Here is a 15,347-nt window from a genome sequence, read left to right on the forward strand (position 1 = left end):
AAGAATGTATCTCCCATTGTTTTAGGCTTATTCACCCTTCCTTTTAGAGATAGATTTCTCCAAATCTTTAAATAGGTTTGCCTTATGTGTCCTGTTTCCTGTCTCCATCGTTCTTCTCTTTTATTTCTCCCAATCAACGACTTGTTTTCTCTGTTACATGATTCACATTCATGTAGATTAGTTCCACAGCTTTCCCCACCGCCCTCCCCCCACCCCATTCAACTCAGTCCCGGGGGAATTGTATTCCTATTACAAAATGTGTACATTTTAAGCTGTTTGGGAAGGCTGGCTTACATATAATGATAAATGTGAGGAAAAATAGGTATATTCTATTATCATAACCTGCCTGCTCTATTTTCTTTCCACTATAGGGAGTTTTCATGGGTGCATGGCAAAACAAATTGCAATCACCTGGGTGTTTTCCACTCTAGTTCTGTCATTCTGAATGATAAATGTATTTATTCTTTGGTTGAAAATTAATATATTTATCTACCTATCTATCTCTGTACACGCACTTATATCTTTTTATATTCATGGGCAGATGATAAGCAACAACTAAAGAGAACAGGTTGAAAATATATATTTTTTTCCTGGGATCAATGAAAAAATGTTTTATGTTCACATTTAAACGTTTAAGGCCTGGGGTAAGACAGCTTTTAAGGTCAACCAGACAGGAAGATTTTCTTCTCCTAAGCATCTATCAACAGTCCTTGGAAGAGCAGTCAGCACTAGCATAATTTAATATGCCTTCTCTCTGAGAAGAATGCCTCTTTGACATCATGTCACAACTTGTGCTTCAACTGAAGATTTTCAGGTGGTCTATGTTTTGCTGCATTGATTTCCTTTTATCATTTTAGTCACAAACAGTTTCAAACCTCTTTACCTCTTTTTTTCTTATGTGTTCTAGACACGAGGAAAATAAAGACTCATAAAAATTATGCATTCCTCTGGTGCTCTCTTTCCACACTGAAAACAAGGAAGAGTTGCTACCCTGCAGATGTTAGGCAGCCCCGTTCCAGGATCTGCTGAACTTGCAGGTCATTTGTGGCTAGGCTGGAGCGTGGTTCCTCCGGGATTAAGCACCAGGCTTGACAGGCACAGCTGGGAAGGGACAGATAAATTGGATCATGTATGTTGCCAGCAGGGGGCGCTGCAGAGCAATAATCATTGAGGATGTTCAACCGGTTAATCCAAAATAATACGTGTAAGAATGTTCCTTCTGTTGGGGCAAGAGATGTGGGAGAGGAAAAAGACAGAAGATAATGAATACAATTGAAACCAGTCAGGGAAGTAAAGTGTGTGTGTGTGTGTGTGTGTGTGTGTGTGTGTGTGTGTGTGTCTAGCAAAATAAAATACAAAATTCTTGGGAAAGAATGAAGCAGTATCAGGAGAGTTCAAGATTAGTACACGGCAAAGAAAACTTTAAAAAAATTTTATGAATCATAAATATTTTTGCAAATGTAACTAAAGTTGCCAATTTAAGACTACTGAAAAATGACTCTCCCCTCACCCCCACCCTCCTCCTCCAAAGACAAACCATATGTCTTAAAGATATTGCAATCTATTCTCTTCTGGGGAGGTGCCTGCTCAGAGAAATAAATCGAATATTTCTATACGTTTCCCATTGTTTGTTTCTGTAAACAATTTTCTGTGAATTGTGGTACTTTAAAAATATATGGTTACACTTGTGTTATCCAACACAAGTTATTTATTTACTGAAGAGGATTATCTGGAATATATGGACCTATGCTGGTATGTCATATTTGGAAGGGGAGAATTAAGCTATAATTTCTTAGAGCAGGATTTTCCTCTGTGTTTGGAATATTGAGAGTTGTGAATATAAAGACATGTTCCTAGGCTCTCTTTTTTCTCCTCTAGAACCTCAGAGCTGAGGGAAGGTGTAGGAAAAAAAAAAAAACAAACAACAAAACACAAGGATGTTATCTATTGACCACACATCATACAATGCTGGGGAGCAGTTGATCCTTAAATTTTCATTCTGTATGTAGTCTAAAAGAGCCTTATTTATTTAAATAGATCCAATCTTTATAGCAATCAGAGTAAATACGTTAATAAAGAATTCTAATTCTAGTAATAAAGTAAGTAAAGGGAAAAATGTACACAGAATCAAGAAGCTGGAACACCTGTTGGCAGAATCTCATGGGGGAATACTGGCTCTAATATAAATGCATTTGCTTTACCCAGCAGTTCAGGGATATCAGCTAAAATGTCATGCTAAACGAAGGAAAGGAAATGGAAGAAACTGTTCAGTTTAGCTTTATATAAATACTGCAAACACTTATGTATGCATTGGATTTTCTGATATCTAATTTAAACTAGTATTGATCAGAATTCTTTTAAAATGACATTTGGTACCCTGAAAATGGTCCAGAAAGTCTTTATGAAATGATATGTTATCATTCCTTACAGGTATGGACAGGGATTAGCTGGAAACTGGCCGAAACCTAATGCATGAGTGAATCAGGTTATAAAATTGATACCATCTATGAAAGTCTTCAAGAATTCAGTTCACTTCAACAAAAACTTATTTAGCATCTACTAAGTGCCAGATACTATGTTAGGAATTAGCAACCATTAGAAGAATAAGATAATTTCATTGACCTGAAGGACCTTAAAGAGTGGTGGAAAGACATCAGTGAATTTCAAAGCAGTAGGACAAAGTTTGGTTAGAGATTTCTGCGGTGCTGCAGAAGTTTAGGGAGTGGTAGCTCTATTTGTGTTGGGGGTTGTGGTGCGTACTTAACCCAGCATGGGGAGTCAAGACCGGCTTTCTGGAGGAAATGATGCACAAGTTGGTTTTCAAGGATTAAGTTAGAGGGTGACAAGAATTGCTATTGCAATTCACTAGGGACATAGGTTTTGAAGTTATCTTACAGGGATAATTTGTGTGTTTTACCATCTTAGTTTTTAAACACTCCTTTGTATAAGTGACTCTATCTTATTTTTCAGAATCTTTAAATTAAATTCCCGTAAGGACTTATGTATGCTTCAGAGATTAGGATTCAGTCATTCAACAAAGTGTTCCATTAACTTAACTTATTTTACTACGAGGGAAAGCGACTTATTCCTTGACAAACAATTAGTGAGCTCTACTACATGCCAGGCACTGTTCTATGCGCTGAATTTGAATGAAAGCCTTTCTCTACTTTCATTAATCTTATATCACATTACATAGGCTTAACCCAAGTCTCTGAACAACAGCTACTACAGCTTATAAAATACTGTGTCTTGCATACTTTAATATTTACAACAGTACTATGAGGTGGTAGACTGTCTTTGCTTCCTTTCTTTGAGGCAGATTGTCTCACTTGCACATCTGTGAGGCATTGAACATGAGGCACAGAACCCTAGGGCTACCTTTCCTCTAGTTTGACCCCAACATGATCCTGAAATTTGATTTTTGAACTTTAAGCTGAATTCTGTTGACAGCCTCTTGGTCCAATGCAGCAGATCAAATTCAATAAATATTTGTTGTTACCATCCAGCAAGTCATGTTTAATATTAGGAATACTATCTCAGGGAGTTTATAGTTAATTAAAGAAGGAAAAAGTCATATAATCTCAAATAGATGTATAACTACACACTGATAAAACTGTAAAGTCACATTATGCTATGAGGTGGTATAATGGGGTAAGGGAACAGACAAAGGGAGGTATGTTAGTGAAGGTTTCCAGCAACAATTTATTCGTATGGGTGTTCAGAAAGAGTGCGTTGGAAGTCAACTAAGACAAGGGGTGTGTGTGTGTGTGTGTGTGTGTGTGTGTGTGTGTGTGTGTGTAGGAGGGGAAGGGGCACACTGGGAGGATTCTAGGGACAGATAAAGAGTGTGAGCAAAACTATAGAGGCAGGTTGGTGTAAAGGGTCTGTTGAACAAAGGGCGAATGTGCAAGATGAGGCTGGAGAGGTAAGCAGGAACCAGGTCATTTAGAGTCTCGTAAGATTGTAAGAGCCATGGGAAGTACTAAAGAATTTTAAGTTAGAGAGTGACAAGATCAGACTTGAAATGCCATGTTGTTTTCAGTGAGGAGAACCAATTAGGAAGAGTCAAGAACAGATGTAGATAAACCAGTTAGGGATTAAGTACAGCAGTTCAGGGGAAAGATGATGGTAGTTTGGACTGGGATGGTGGCAGTAGTAATGAAGAGAAATAGATGAATTTCAGAGATATTCATGTAAAGTCTTAGGGCTTATAGATGAATTGGATATGGAGGCAAAGATACTAACCATACATTTTTGGAGTATACAAATGTCATTCACTGGAAAAAAGAACTCTGTATGAAAACCAGGTTTGGAACAGGAGGAGGTCTTGGGTTCATTCTGGGACATGATGAGTTTGAAGAGTCTTTATACTAATAGAGGTTTTTGTTTTTTTTTTTCAAAAATTTTTAAGGTCTATTTATTTTTGAGAGAGAGAGACAGAGAGAGAGAAAGAGAGAGAACAAGGGAGAGGCAGACACAGAATCCGAAGCAGGCTCCAGGCTCTGAGCTGTCAGCACAGAGCCCAATGCGGGGCTCAAACTCACAAACCACGAGATCATGACCTGAGCCAAAGTCAGACACGTAACCGACTGAGCCTCCCAGGTGCCCCACTAACAGAGGTGTTTTAAGTAGGGTTTCTAAGACTAGAGGTCAGAGGGAAGACTGGAGTGAGTATATACCACAGGCATCATTAATACACAAATGTCCTTGAAACTATAGTCACGACAGTTTATCTTCCTCGTTCTGCTTTTGTCTAAATGCTCTCAGTTATATCTACCTGTGAGTTCCTCCCCCCATTCCACCTCTGCCCTCAGTCTCTATTCCTTCCCCCCTCTTTTTCTTCCTGGAAGACATTTCATGACTCCAACTATCACCTCCATGCAGATAAATCCAAAATATATTTCTCTACTTCTGACATTTCTTCCCAGCTCTGGTCTCCTATCTCCAGCGAAATTATGCAGAGATCCTACTGGGTGCCCTGCCACTATCTCCAATTTAATAGATCAAATGGTGAATTAACTATCCCTTGGGCTTAGTTTCTTTTTCAGTAACCAGAAGGTCATCTGGATGACAGCAGAGGTTCTCAAAACTGACTTATCATCAGAATCGTTCTGATGTGTGATGCTGGACTCCGTAGTCTAAAGAGCTCTTCAGGTGTTTCCAGCGATCGGCCAAGTTAGAAGCACTGTTCAAGGGAGAGGATCATCAAAGTAACTGATCTTAGGTCCTAGTGTGTCATAAGTCTATTCTGTACTCTCTCTTTCCCCAAATTAGCACTTATATTGAATAGCAATGTGACATTGAAAGAGCTATTTTATTTCCTTGAGCCTCAGTTCTCTCAACTATAAAACGAATGTCAAAATATCTACAGCAGATTGTTGTCATGATGAGAAAGTGAGGTTAGATGTGTAAAATATGCAGTATTGTGGCTTGTATACAACAGGAGTTTTCTAATTTGCTTGCTCCACCTCTGTTTTTTCTAGTTCATTCTCCACACCACTAACAAATTGATTTTCTGTAAATGTCACTTTTATTTTGTCACTCTTCCTCGTGACCTCTGTGGTTTCCCATTACTTTCAGCAGTAATATTCAGACTCTGACTCCAAAGGCAAATATGTTTCTGCAAGAGCAGTTTGTGGTGTTTAACTACCTTTGATTTCTGATTTAGCATCCATGTAATTCAAAATTTAGAAACATTGTTTTTTATAAGTACGAATGTTAATAATTTTGAAATTTGAGTTATACACCCCCCCTTTGAAATGATGTTTAAAAAATAATCATTATCTTGTCATGCCAGTCCACAAAAATGTCGTTGACCCTTTGTAGCAAAAAACCATACACTTGTCATAAAAGTATTAAAAATAGAGGAAATAGTAGCAAGCAATTCCACTGCACATGTGTATTAAATTCTTGAGCTGCATGTACTTCTCTAGCCCGGGAACTTCTAGGGATGGGCCCCTGAGTGATTCGGCGAGGTCTACCTTGGCTCTGAAACAGTCTCCCTAAGCTGTAAATGATTGATTTCAGATCAGCCTTTGAGCTGATAGCAGGAAGGGAGCAAGAACACGAAAATGTCAGATTCCTGGATGGAAAGAGAGGCAGCAGCAAAAATAACTTGAATGTCTTACTAGCATGGTTTTACTGTGTTGACCTCCTTTAATCCATGCAGACCATTTCCTTTTTATATTGGGAGATATATTATCACTTTACTTCTTCCAGGGTCCCTTAATGATTACTGGTGAAGAACAGTGCTACTACCCCTTTGTGGTGAAAGACTTTCCCCAGAGTCACCCAGACAACTTGCAGACCTCTCTGTTTAGGATGATCTTTTCAGAACCAACAGAAGAGGAGTTTTTCTCCTGGCACAGTGGCTGTGTGGGCAAACAGAGGCTGTGTGACCCAATATATTTGCTTCCCAAAGGAGTGTTTACCTCCAAATTTGCTTTTATAAAGAAGCGATTAGTGGGACCTCCTGCTTTCCAAGATACTCACTTCTTTGGAAGTCTCCTTCTTTGTTATTCTCTTGCCTCAGCTTTGGGAGAGACCAAGATGAGGAGGAAAAGGGAGTTACTAACCAAGGGGTATAAAGTTTCAGTTAAGCATGATGAATAAGCTCTAGAGACCCACTTTACAATATTGTACCTATAGTCAACAATAATGCCTTGTATACTTCTAATTTGTTAAGAAGGTAAATCTCATGTAAAGTGTTCTTACCACAATAAATACAATACATTTAAATAAATAAGTAAAACTGCTATAAAAAAAAAAAAAGAAAAGAAAAGAACCTACAAGAATAGAGAAAACTGGCTAAGAAACCCAGCCTACCACTTACAAATTTTGCTGACCTGAGCAAAGGACTCAATTTTCCAGGGCCTCAGTCTCCCTACCTATAAAGTAGTGATGCAGGAATCCCCCTGAACAGGGTTATTGAAGGATTCTGATGAGTTAGTTTACAAGATGATAATGGTATTTATTATCTAAGGCTCCTGCAATGGCTTCTGGTGCATGCCAGACACTGGGGATATGTTTTGGTGATTTTTTTAATCAGCAAGTGCATTAGTTTGATATCAAATTGCTTTTCCGTTTGATATTAACACAAGCTGCTGAAGAAGCAGACAAAGGAAGCAGAAGTAAATACCAGAGACTATTGACAATTTCTCCTAATTCCCTGAGGTCTGCTTTTACCTCTCTCCTTTGTTTAGGGCCTTTTGCTTTTAGCCTGTAGGCAAGGCAAATAAACACTGTTTACAAGATATTTGAGTTCCTCCATGCCCTGACAACATTTCTTTTCACCTCCTCTCCACCAGAAAGGCCATAGCAATGACCAAAATGGCTTGCAACAAAAGGAGACTGTCAGTGGAGAGTTACATGTCCATTAATTCTCCCAGGAAGGATTCTGATTTAAGGTATTGTTCTTTAGGAGGATATGGGCGGTGGGTATTAATTTGATTCTGGTTTGATCTGATTTTATCTGATCATAACATAAACATAAAATCCTTCCTAAAGTGAAAATGTCCCCATTAATATTTTCTCATATACATATACATGTTCTCAGAAAAAAATGAGAATAAAGTATAAGAAAAAAATAGAAACAACCTACAAGAGTATCACCTAGAAATTCTTTTATTAATAGAAAGCATTTCAATCTATGCATATACCATGAAATTTCTTGCTAGACTCCTATTGATGGCTGTTTAAGTTGTTTATAGTTTTTAAAAATAAAAACCTTTATATCAATGTTTATAAGCAGCATTATTCACAATAGCCAAAAAGTGGAAACAGTTCAAATGCCCATCAATAGTTTAATGGATGCACAATATGTGATATATTCATGCAATGGAATATTATTCAGCCATAAACTTTTGATACATGCTGCAACAGGATGAACCTTGAAAATATGCTAACTGAAAGAAGTCAACACTAAAGGCCACATATTGTATGATTCCATTTATATGAAGTGAATAGAATCAGCAAATCCACAAAGACAGAAAGCAGATTAATCTTTCCCAGAGAAGGAGTATATTGTGAGTGACTGTTCATGGGTACAGGGTAACTTTTGTGGGGAGGAGGGGTGGTGGTAATAAAATATTCTGAAATTAGATAATGGTGAATGATGCAAAACTTTGTGAATATACTAAAAACCATTGAATTGACTCTTTAAAAGGATGAACTTTATGGTATGTGAATTACATCTTAATAAAACTGTTATTTTAAAAAAACTCAAGGGAAGAAAGCATTCAAGAAAAATATCTAGAGGTCAAAAGTCAGTGGCTGCCCAAATGCCAAGCTTCTGTTGTAACAAGTAACTTTGGCAAGAATGGTTTGAATTGCCTGGTGACATTGAAAATCATATTGAGTAGTAAAGGGGAGGTGACAAACTATAGACTGAGTCTAGACAACTCTTTCAAGAACTTTTGATGGGAAAGGAGGAGAAAAATAGGGCAATAACTGGAGAGGAAGTGAAGAGGAAAGGTGTTTAATTTTGGGCTCTGGTTTTGTTTTCATTTGGATAGTAAAGAGACTCCTGCAGGACTGAATGCTGATGGAGAAGGTCCAGTAGAGTAGGACAGTGGCATGAGAGGACAATACATAAATGGCAATTCTTGAGACATTGGGTGGTAGAGGTTGGGATTTGAAGATGATAGAGAGTTTGAAAGAGATGCTGTGGAAAAAAAGGAGAGAGATGACTAGGACACTAGGAAGTAATACTTTGGGGCAGCTCTAAGGGTGCCACAGGGCCTTGAATTTATGATAATATTCATTCATTCACAATGCTAGACACCAATGCTATGCTAAGGACAGCATACGAAGTCATGTGCTTTTTTGTGTGCGTGGTGATCTAGGGCTGGGGTTTTGCAAGGAGACTGCAGTGGAGAAAAAGAACTGAGGATGTTGGCAGGAGAGTGAAAGACCACACTGGTTAAGACAGAGAGGGAGGCAAATGCATTTAGAAAGTGGTAAATATAAGGGCGCCTGGGTGGCTCAGTTGGTTAAGTGTCTGACTTCGGCTCAGATCATGATATTGTGGTCCGTGAGTTCCAGCCCCACGTCGGGCTCTGTGCTGACAGCTCAGAGCCTGGAGCCTGTTTCTCATTCTGTGTCTCCCTCTTTCTCTGCCCCTCCCCCAATCGTGCTCTGTCTCTCTCAAAAATAAATAAACATTAAAAAATTAAAAAAAAAAAGAAATGGGTAAATATAGAAGACACTAGAAGAGTGAATGACTGGAAGTCTTTGTAAGGTCAAACAATAATAAAAATGCCTATGATTTATGGCATGTTTCCTCAGCAGCATCATGCTAAACGTTATGGGTTATATTATCCATTCAGTAACAACTGCTATTTTCATTAAAAAAAAAAACACAACACGAAAACAGAAGCTTAGAGAGATTAAGAAACTTGGTCAACTTCATACATCTTGAACATGGCAGAATTGGTCTTCAGCCTAGGTCATCTGCTTCCAGAGCTCTTGCTGTAACTGTTGGGCTACTTCACAGCTATAGGGATTATATGAGTAGCTGAGTCAGAAAATTGAAAGGATAGGAGTTGTGTTTGTCAAATTGTGATGTTCACATTTAGGAAATCATAGATGAACATTTCAAACAATGACAAAGGAACAGGGCATATCCATGGGATGTGGGCAGCAGATTTAGAATGGGAGGGAAGGTCATTGCAGTTATGGAAATAAAGGGAGGTTTGGGGACAGCTTTTGGATATGTTGTCCACCTGTATGCTCAAGTCTCTGGGAATGTTAGCAGAACCTGGAATGGAGAGGAGAACTGTGAATTAGACTCTAAAGTCTATAATAAATGAAGGGTAATGAAAAGAAAGTTGGTGGAGGGCAGTGACGCCAGAAGGGTAACCATGCTACGGGATGATGGCTGAGAGATGGTATGGAAGTGTCAGTGAGGACCATATCCCAATGCCGAGGTTTGTGAAGTTTGAGAAAATTAACAGACTCCACTGGAAACAGCAGAACTATTCTGAGAACAGAGCTGGGGTTCACTTTCAGGCAGTAGGCCTGGACTTTTTTTTTGGATTCCTTTGAAAGGTACTTGAGGATTTGATGGAAACCACGGACTTGTTCCCAAGAAACTGCATGTAAACACATATATACACAAAAATTGCATACAATGTATTCTGTTGAATGGAAAATTGATTTCTTTTCAGAGACAGAATGTAAAATCAATCTCTGCAAATAACTACATCTTTCAATCTTTGATTTTCATACAAAGAAGGAATGGTCATTTCCCCAAAAAATTAACATAATTCCAAACTATTCAAATTTTAAAAGTAACTTTTAATGTGCTTTAAAGCAACATTAATGGGAAAACTCAGGTTTATTCACAAAAAGGAGAGAGTGAGAGTTAGGATGGATGGATGGAAGGAAGGAAGGAAGGTAAGAAGGAAAGAAGGAAGGAAGGAAAGAAGGGAAAGGAGAGAAATGTTGAAAGACTGATGCAGAAATGTACTTGTCCAAGGATTTCTTAGACATTTATCTTTATTTTGATGGCAAGACATATGGAACCCTCTGACTTTAAAAGTTTGAGGTGGGGGTGCCTGGGTGGCTCAGTCAGCTGAGCATCTGACTTCGGCTCAGGTCATGATCTCACGGTTCGTGAGTTTGAGCCCTGCGTCAGGCTCTGTGCTGACAGCTCAGAGCCTGGAGCCTGCTTCAGATTATGTGTCTCTGTCTCTCCCTCTGTCTCTCCCTCTCTCCAAAATAAATAAACATAAAAAAAATTTAAAAAAAAGTTTGAGCTGGGAAGTGGAACCGAGCCTCTCATAGTTCGCTTTGCCAGATGAAGATGGGCTTGCGTAGGGGATTCTAGAGGTCATCCAAGCCTCCGTGTTGAATAGCTGAATTCATGTAACATCACTTCCTTTGTCCTCAAACCAAAGAAACTACCTTTAAGAAGGACTGTGACACGAATGTTGCCAGTGTCAGTAAGAAAATTATAATGAATTCATGTTTTAATTTCAAGGTTGCCTGAGTAGGAGTAACTTCAAAATTTTTTGTTTTGTTTTGTTTTTTAATTTACAGGAATATCTGCAACTTTATGCTTTCAGAGAGCTTAAAGCCTTGTCATTCTTAATTCTAGGCTGTAGAAACACTTTATTACCATGACATTTATATTGTCCTCTATCTCCAGTGTTCTCTGAATGCACATATTCTTGCAATAGAATCTCTGACAATGAGGTAAGACCTTGAGTAAAATGATATACCACATGAATGTGTCTAAATATGGCTTCCAAATAAGGCAAATCATTAATGGACTCTGTTCTGAAAAACTGTTCTTGGAATTGTCTCTCTTTTTTCTGTCAAAAAAAAAGATAAATATTTGCATGGAGGATAATCAGATGCTTCATGATTTGTCCTGTGGAAAATCAGAAAGCTCTGGTATACATGTAAAGAATTTCACAATCTGCTTCCATTTTTTGGTGAAACTTTAGGATAAGCTGGCCAATCATGTTCAGTTTCTGATGAAGTTAATGACTTTCTCAGTGGAAAACAAGATTTGATGCCAATATATACTGATGGAGATAGCAGTGAGTCACATGGACATATGGAGCTTCTTTCTTTACTTAGCTATCAAAAATATCAGGCACACTCCAGTCTCCAGTCTTTTTCACTTGTTCCCTTTGCCTAGAACATTCTTCTTGCAGACATCTGTATAGATCACTCACAACTTCCTTCAGATCTCTGTCAAATGTCATCTTCTTACAGAGGTCCCCTTAATCTCCTTTTATAAAATGGCTTGGAGCCTCCTCCCCCAGCAGATGCTACTCCCTACAAACATGCTTTGTTTTCTCCAAGGCTCTTATCATCATATGACATAATTTATGCTTGTTTCTTTATTGTCTGTTTCTTTCACAGGGACCTGTGCTCCATGAAGCCTGAGCTATGGTAGTTTTGTTCATACCTGTTATGCCCAGCACCTAGAACAATGTTAGTCACAGACTATATAAATTTGTCAAACAAATGTTTCATCTGTTTAAAGTACAAATTTTTGTCTACAGAAAAGGAGGGTTTCTGTTTATTCCAGTTGTTGCCCTTCACTGTTCACTCTTTACTCGTGCTTGCGGCTTCTCATGAACCCTTCTGGGCTTTCTATCATGGTTCTGCAAGTTGCTGTCTTCTCCCCATGCTGTTCTGCCTCAAGCATAAATAGAGCCTGTTTATTTCCTTCTCCAAGGCTATACTAACATGTTTTACTAAATATGTGAGGCTTTCATAAGAGGATTACAGAGAAGAAAAAGAAAACTTGGAAGTCAGTTCATTTGTCATTATCTGTCGTAAAGGGTTTCTGACTTCTTCTCTTAGCTCTAGCCATCCCACAGGTCGATGCAATCTGTGATCTGTTCTTCAGAGCAGAACCCTTTCTCCTACCTCTTCCCTTTCCTCAGCCTCAGCTACCCCATGAATCTCAATCCCAAAGAAAACAAAGAAATAACTCCTTTCTCTGGCTAAAGAGTTGACAAATGAACATACCCTACCATTAAAAAACAAAGCAAAACGAAACAAGCCAAGTCACTGCCATGATTCACACCTTCCCCAAGGTTAAATAAAATCCTCCTACCATGTCCAGGATCATGAAGCTCCCTACATCACCACACATTATATATATATTTGCAGATGAAACTCTGATTCTGTACATGGAAGTCACATCACTTTTTCCATATGTTCTCTCAATGGCAGGAAGCTTTTTTGTAAAGACCACACAGTTACCTTTCTTTACCTGCTTTCAGATCCCAGAGGAATTGCTCCTTTTTCATATCCTCACATACAAAGAGTGTGGTTCAGCAAAAATGCAATGAGTCAAATCATTGCGTGAGTCAAGGAGCTATCCTTGGTGGCCATAGGATAGAGTGATGGGACTGGTCTTTATCACTTAGGATAGGATCAAAATGACTGTATGTGTCCTGAACAAGAAAAGAAATAACCTGCTTCTGTGTTTAGTATGATATGGGGTTGTCTCCCTTAGTTGGTGGGTAAGATAATTCTCTAAACAAGGCCAGGTGACTGGAATATATGATGAATAGAAAGACTACTATGATCCAGTTTCCTCTTTCTGGGCACATAGAAAACCATGTTTCCCAACCTCATTGCTTTTTGGGTGGGACATCCAATTAATTCTGATCAAAGGATCACTCCCATGTAAGGACCAAAAATGTGTAAGGACCCCATGTGCTATGCACCCTCTGCAGTCGCAGCTGAAGAAGGCATAAACTTCCGATGGTGTATCACCAAAATGGTGGAATCCCTGTCAGGCTTGGCCCATGCAGCTGATGGAACAGAATCCACTCTGCCTCAGCAACCAAAGTTAGATGAAAACTCTGAGACAGAAATAAATCTTTATAGTACTAAAACCAAATCAAACCAAACATCAACAAATTCTCACTGCCCCAAAAGACACCTTTACATTTCTTCATTACAGTATTTTTACTTGCAATTATAGTACAAATTAACTCCAAGGACTTCAGTCTGCCATAAACAAAGTGATTAGTTTTCTTCTACCTCAATACAGTTTTCCCTCCATGACACCTCTCTTCCAGAATTTGTAAGTAGTTGCAGTTTTAAAAACAACCTCAGTGATGTCTCTATTTTTCTTTCTTTATCTTTTGTTTGTAATGAAAGAATCATCCTAGCTGAATACAGTATTGAAGGTAGTGAGGAGTAACTCTACAGCCACAGAAAATATTGTGGTAACTGTATTAATAGATGACATTGGTTTGGACAGAGTGATGCCTGTGGGTATGAAGAAAAATGGATGGATTTGAGAGATGTTTAGGAGATTCAATCCATAGGAGTCAAAAGGTAAATAAGCATGGGGTGAAGAGTGAAAGGTACTGAAATTCAAGGATAAATCTTGATTCCTGGCTTGGCGAATTTTTGGTAATGTTTTCATCATTCCAATGCAGTGTTTTCATTAAAAAAAAAAAACTCAAAACCAAAGACCAAAAACAGTCCAAAAATTCAAGGTGAACATTTATGTTTGCTAGATTCATGCTTCCATTCATACAAATCTTTCAGCACAAAAAATATTGTGGTAAAACCAAAGGATATGGAAGCATCCTTATAATTTATTTCCTTTGAAGTTTTCTGTAACTTTAGGCTTACAGTAAGCAATGATACATCTCTTTAATCACAAAACAGACTTTTATTTAATTTTTGTCAATGGAAAACAATTCTAGACATCGTAATATGGTTTTAGTGATGATCTTATAGTACTTGATTATATACACAAAGCAACCTAGACCTTTTAAGTAGATGATACTCTTATAATATGGCAACTTTTTAAAAAAGTCATATTTTAAAATAACAGAAAGAAAATTTAAAAATTAATATTTTTAAACATGTTACTGAGCCCATGAAGCATTGTTCACAGACCTCACATTGGAACTTTAGAGTTCTAACCAAAGTGGAAGATGCATTTTTCAGGAAGTTGATGTGGCTAGTCAGATTGGTGTTCCAGAGAACACAGTTGAAAAATTTGGGAGGAAGAGGGAAGAGTAGAGCATGTGTTGGTGACAAGAAGACTTAGTATGTTAACTAACAAAGATGACTGGAATGTGAAGGATCTTATTTGAAGATTGACACACGATACATATTAGCCATTTTCTCACTGAAGGGAAAATGCATGTGTCTCAGAAGTTACCAAGGACTTGGACCGGTTGCAGTTCTAAAGAAATCTTGGTATCTCAGGATGGGAAACTTTGCCTTGTAGAAGGAGTAAGTAGGACTCCATACTGATAACTTGGAACCTTGGGAGCAGCTAACATATCTTGAAAGCATTTCAGAATTGTTTAATGCTTCTTTCTTTTAATGCTTTACCTTGCCCTCAATAGTCGTTAATAAGGACATGTAAAGGAAGCACACTGCTCTTTGTTTACATTAATCTGGAAATAAGAAACATAGATTCCTTAAAAGAAAATCCACCAATTTCCCTTTCATATCTGTTACCAAAGTCCCTTACAGAATGCATATCTCTTTTGAGAATCTCTTTTCATTCCAATATTTTTGAAGTGATTGTACCTGGCTTGTTCAAAGGATTCAAACATTTACTTATGTCTTTCATACAAATGGCTTACATTTCTTCTGTCATTTCATATAATGACACTTGATTATGTTGTTTCTGTTTTTCTCTGCCATGGTTCCCTATTACTTTCCTCTATATACCTTTCATAATTTAACAAAACAACATTTGCAAATTTGATTAATATCTATTATCTATATCTATCTATCTATCTATCTATATCTACTATCTATCTATCTATCTATCTATCTATCTATTTGATTAATATCTATCTCTAGACTATAGATGTCAAGGGAACAGGAATGTTTGTTCT

At 37.9% G+C, this 15,347-nt stretch overlaps 1 long non-coding RNA gene across 6 annotated transcripts in view; it reads left to right on the plus strand.

The window, feature by feature from the left end:
- The window catches only part of LOC109247152 (uncharacterized), a 156,762-nt gene that overhangs the window by 71,859 nt on the left and 69,556 nt on the right, over positions 1–15,347 (plus strand). For 4 of the 6 annotated variants that reach the window (XR_008420878.1, XR_008420873.1, XR_002071613.2 and 1 more), the window contains one exon: positions 7,308–7,406. The exons of the other annotated variants lie outside the window; for them this stretch is intronic. This is a non-coding gene — a long non-coding RNA (uncharacterized LOC109247152). The remainder of the gene's footprint in view (positions 1–7,307; positions 7,407–15,347) is intronic. 6 annotated transcript variants of the gene reach the window in all.

Source organism: Panthera pardus, unplaced genomic scaffold (assembly GCF_024362965.1).
Source record: "Panthera pardus isolate Hobbes unplaced genomic scaffold, ASM2436296v1 HiC_scaffold_1, whole genome shotgun sequence".
Classification (NCBI taxonomy): Eukaryota; Metazoa; Chordata; class Mammalia; order Carnivora; family Felidae; genus Panthera; species Panthera pardus.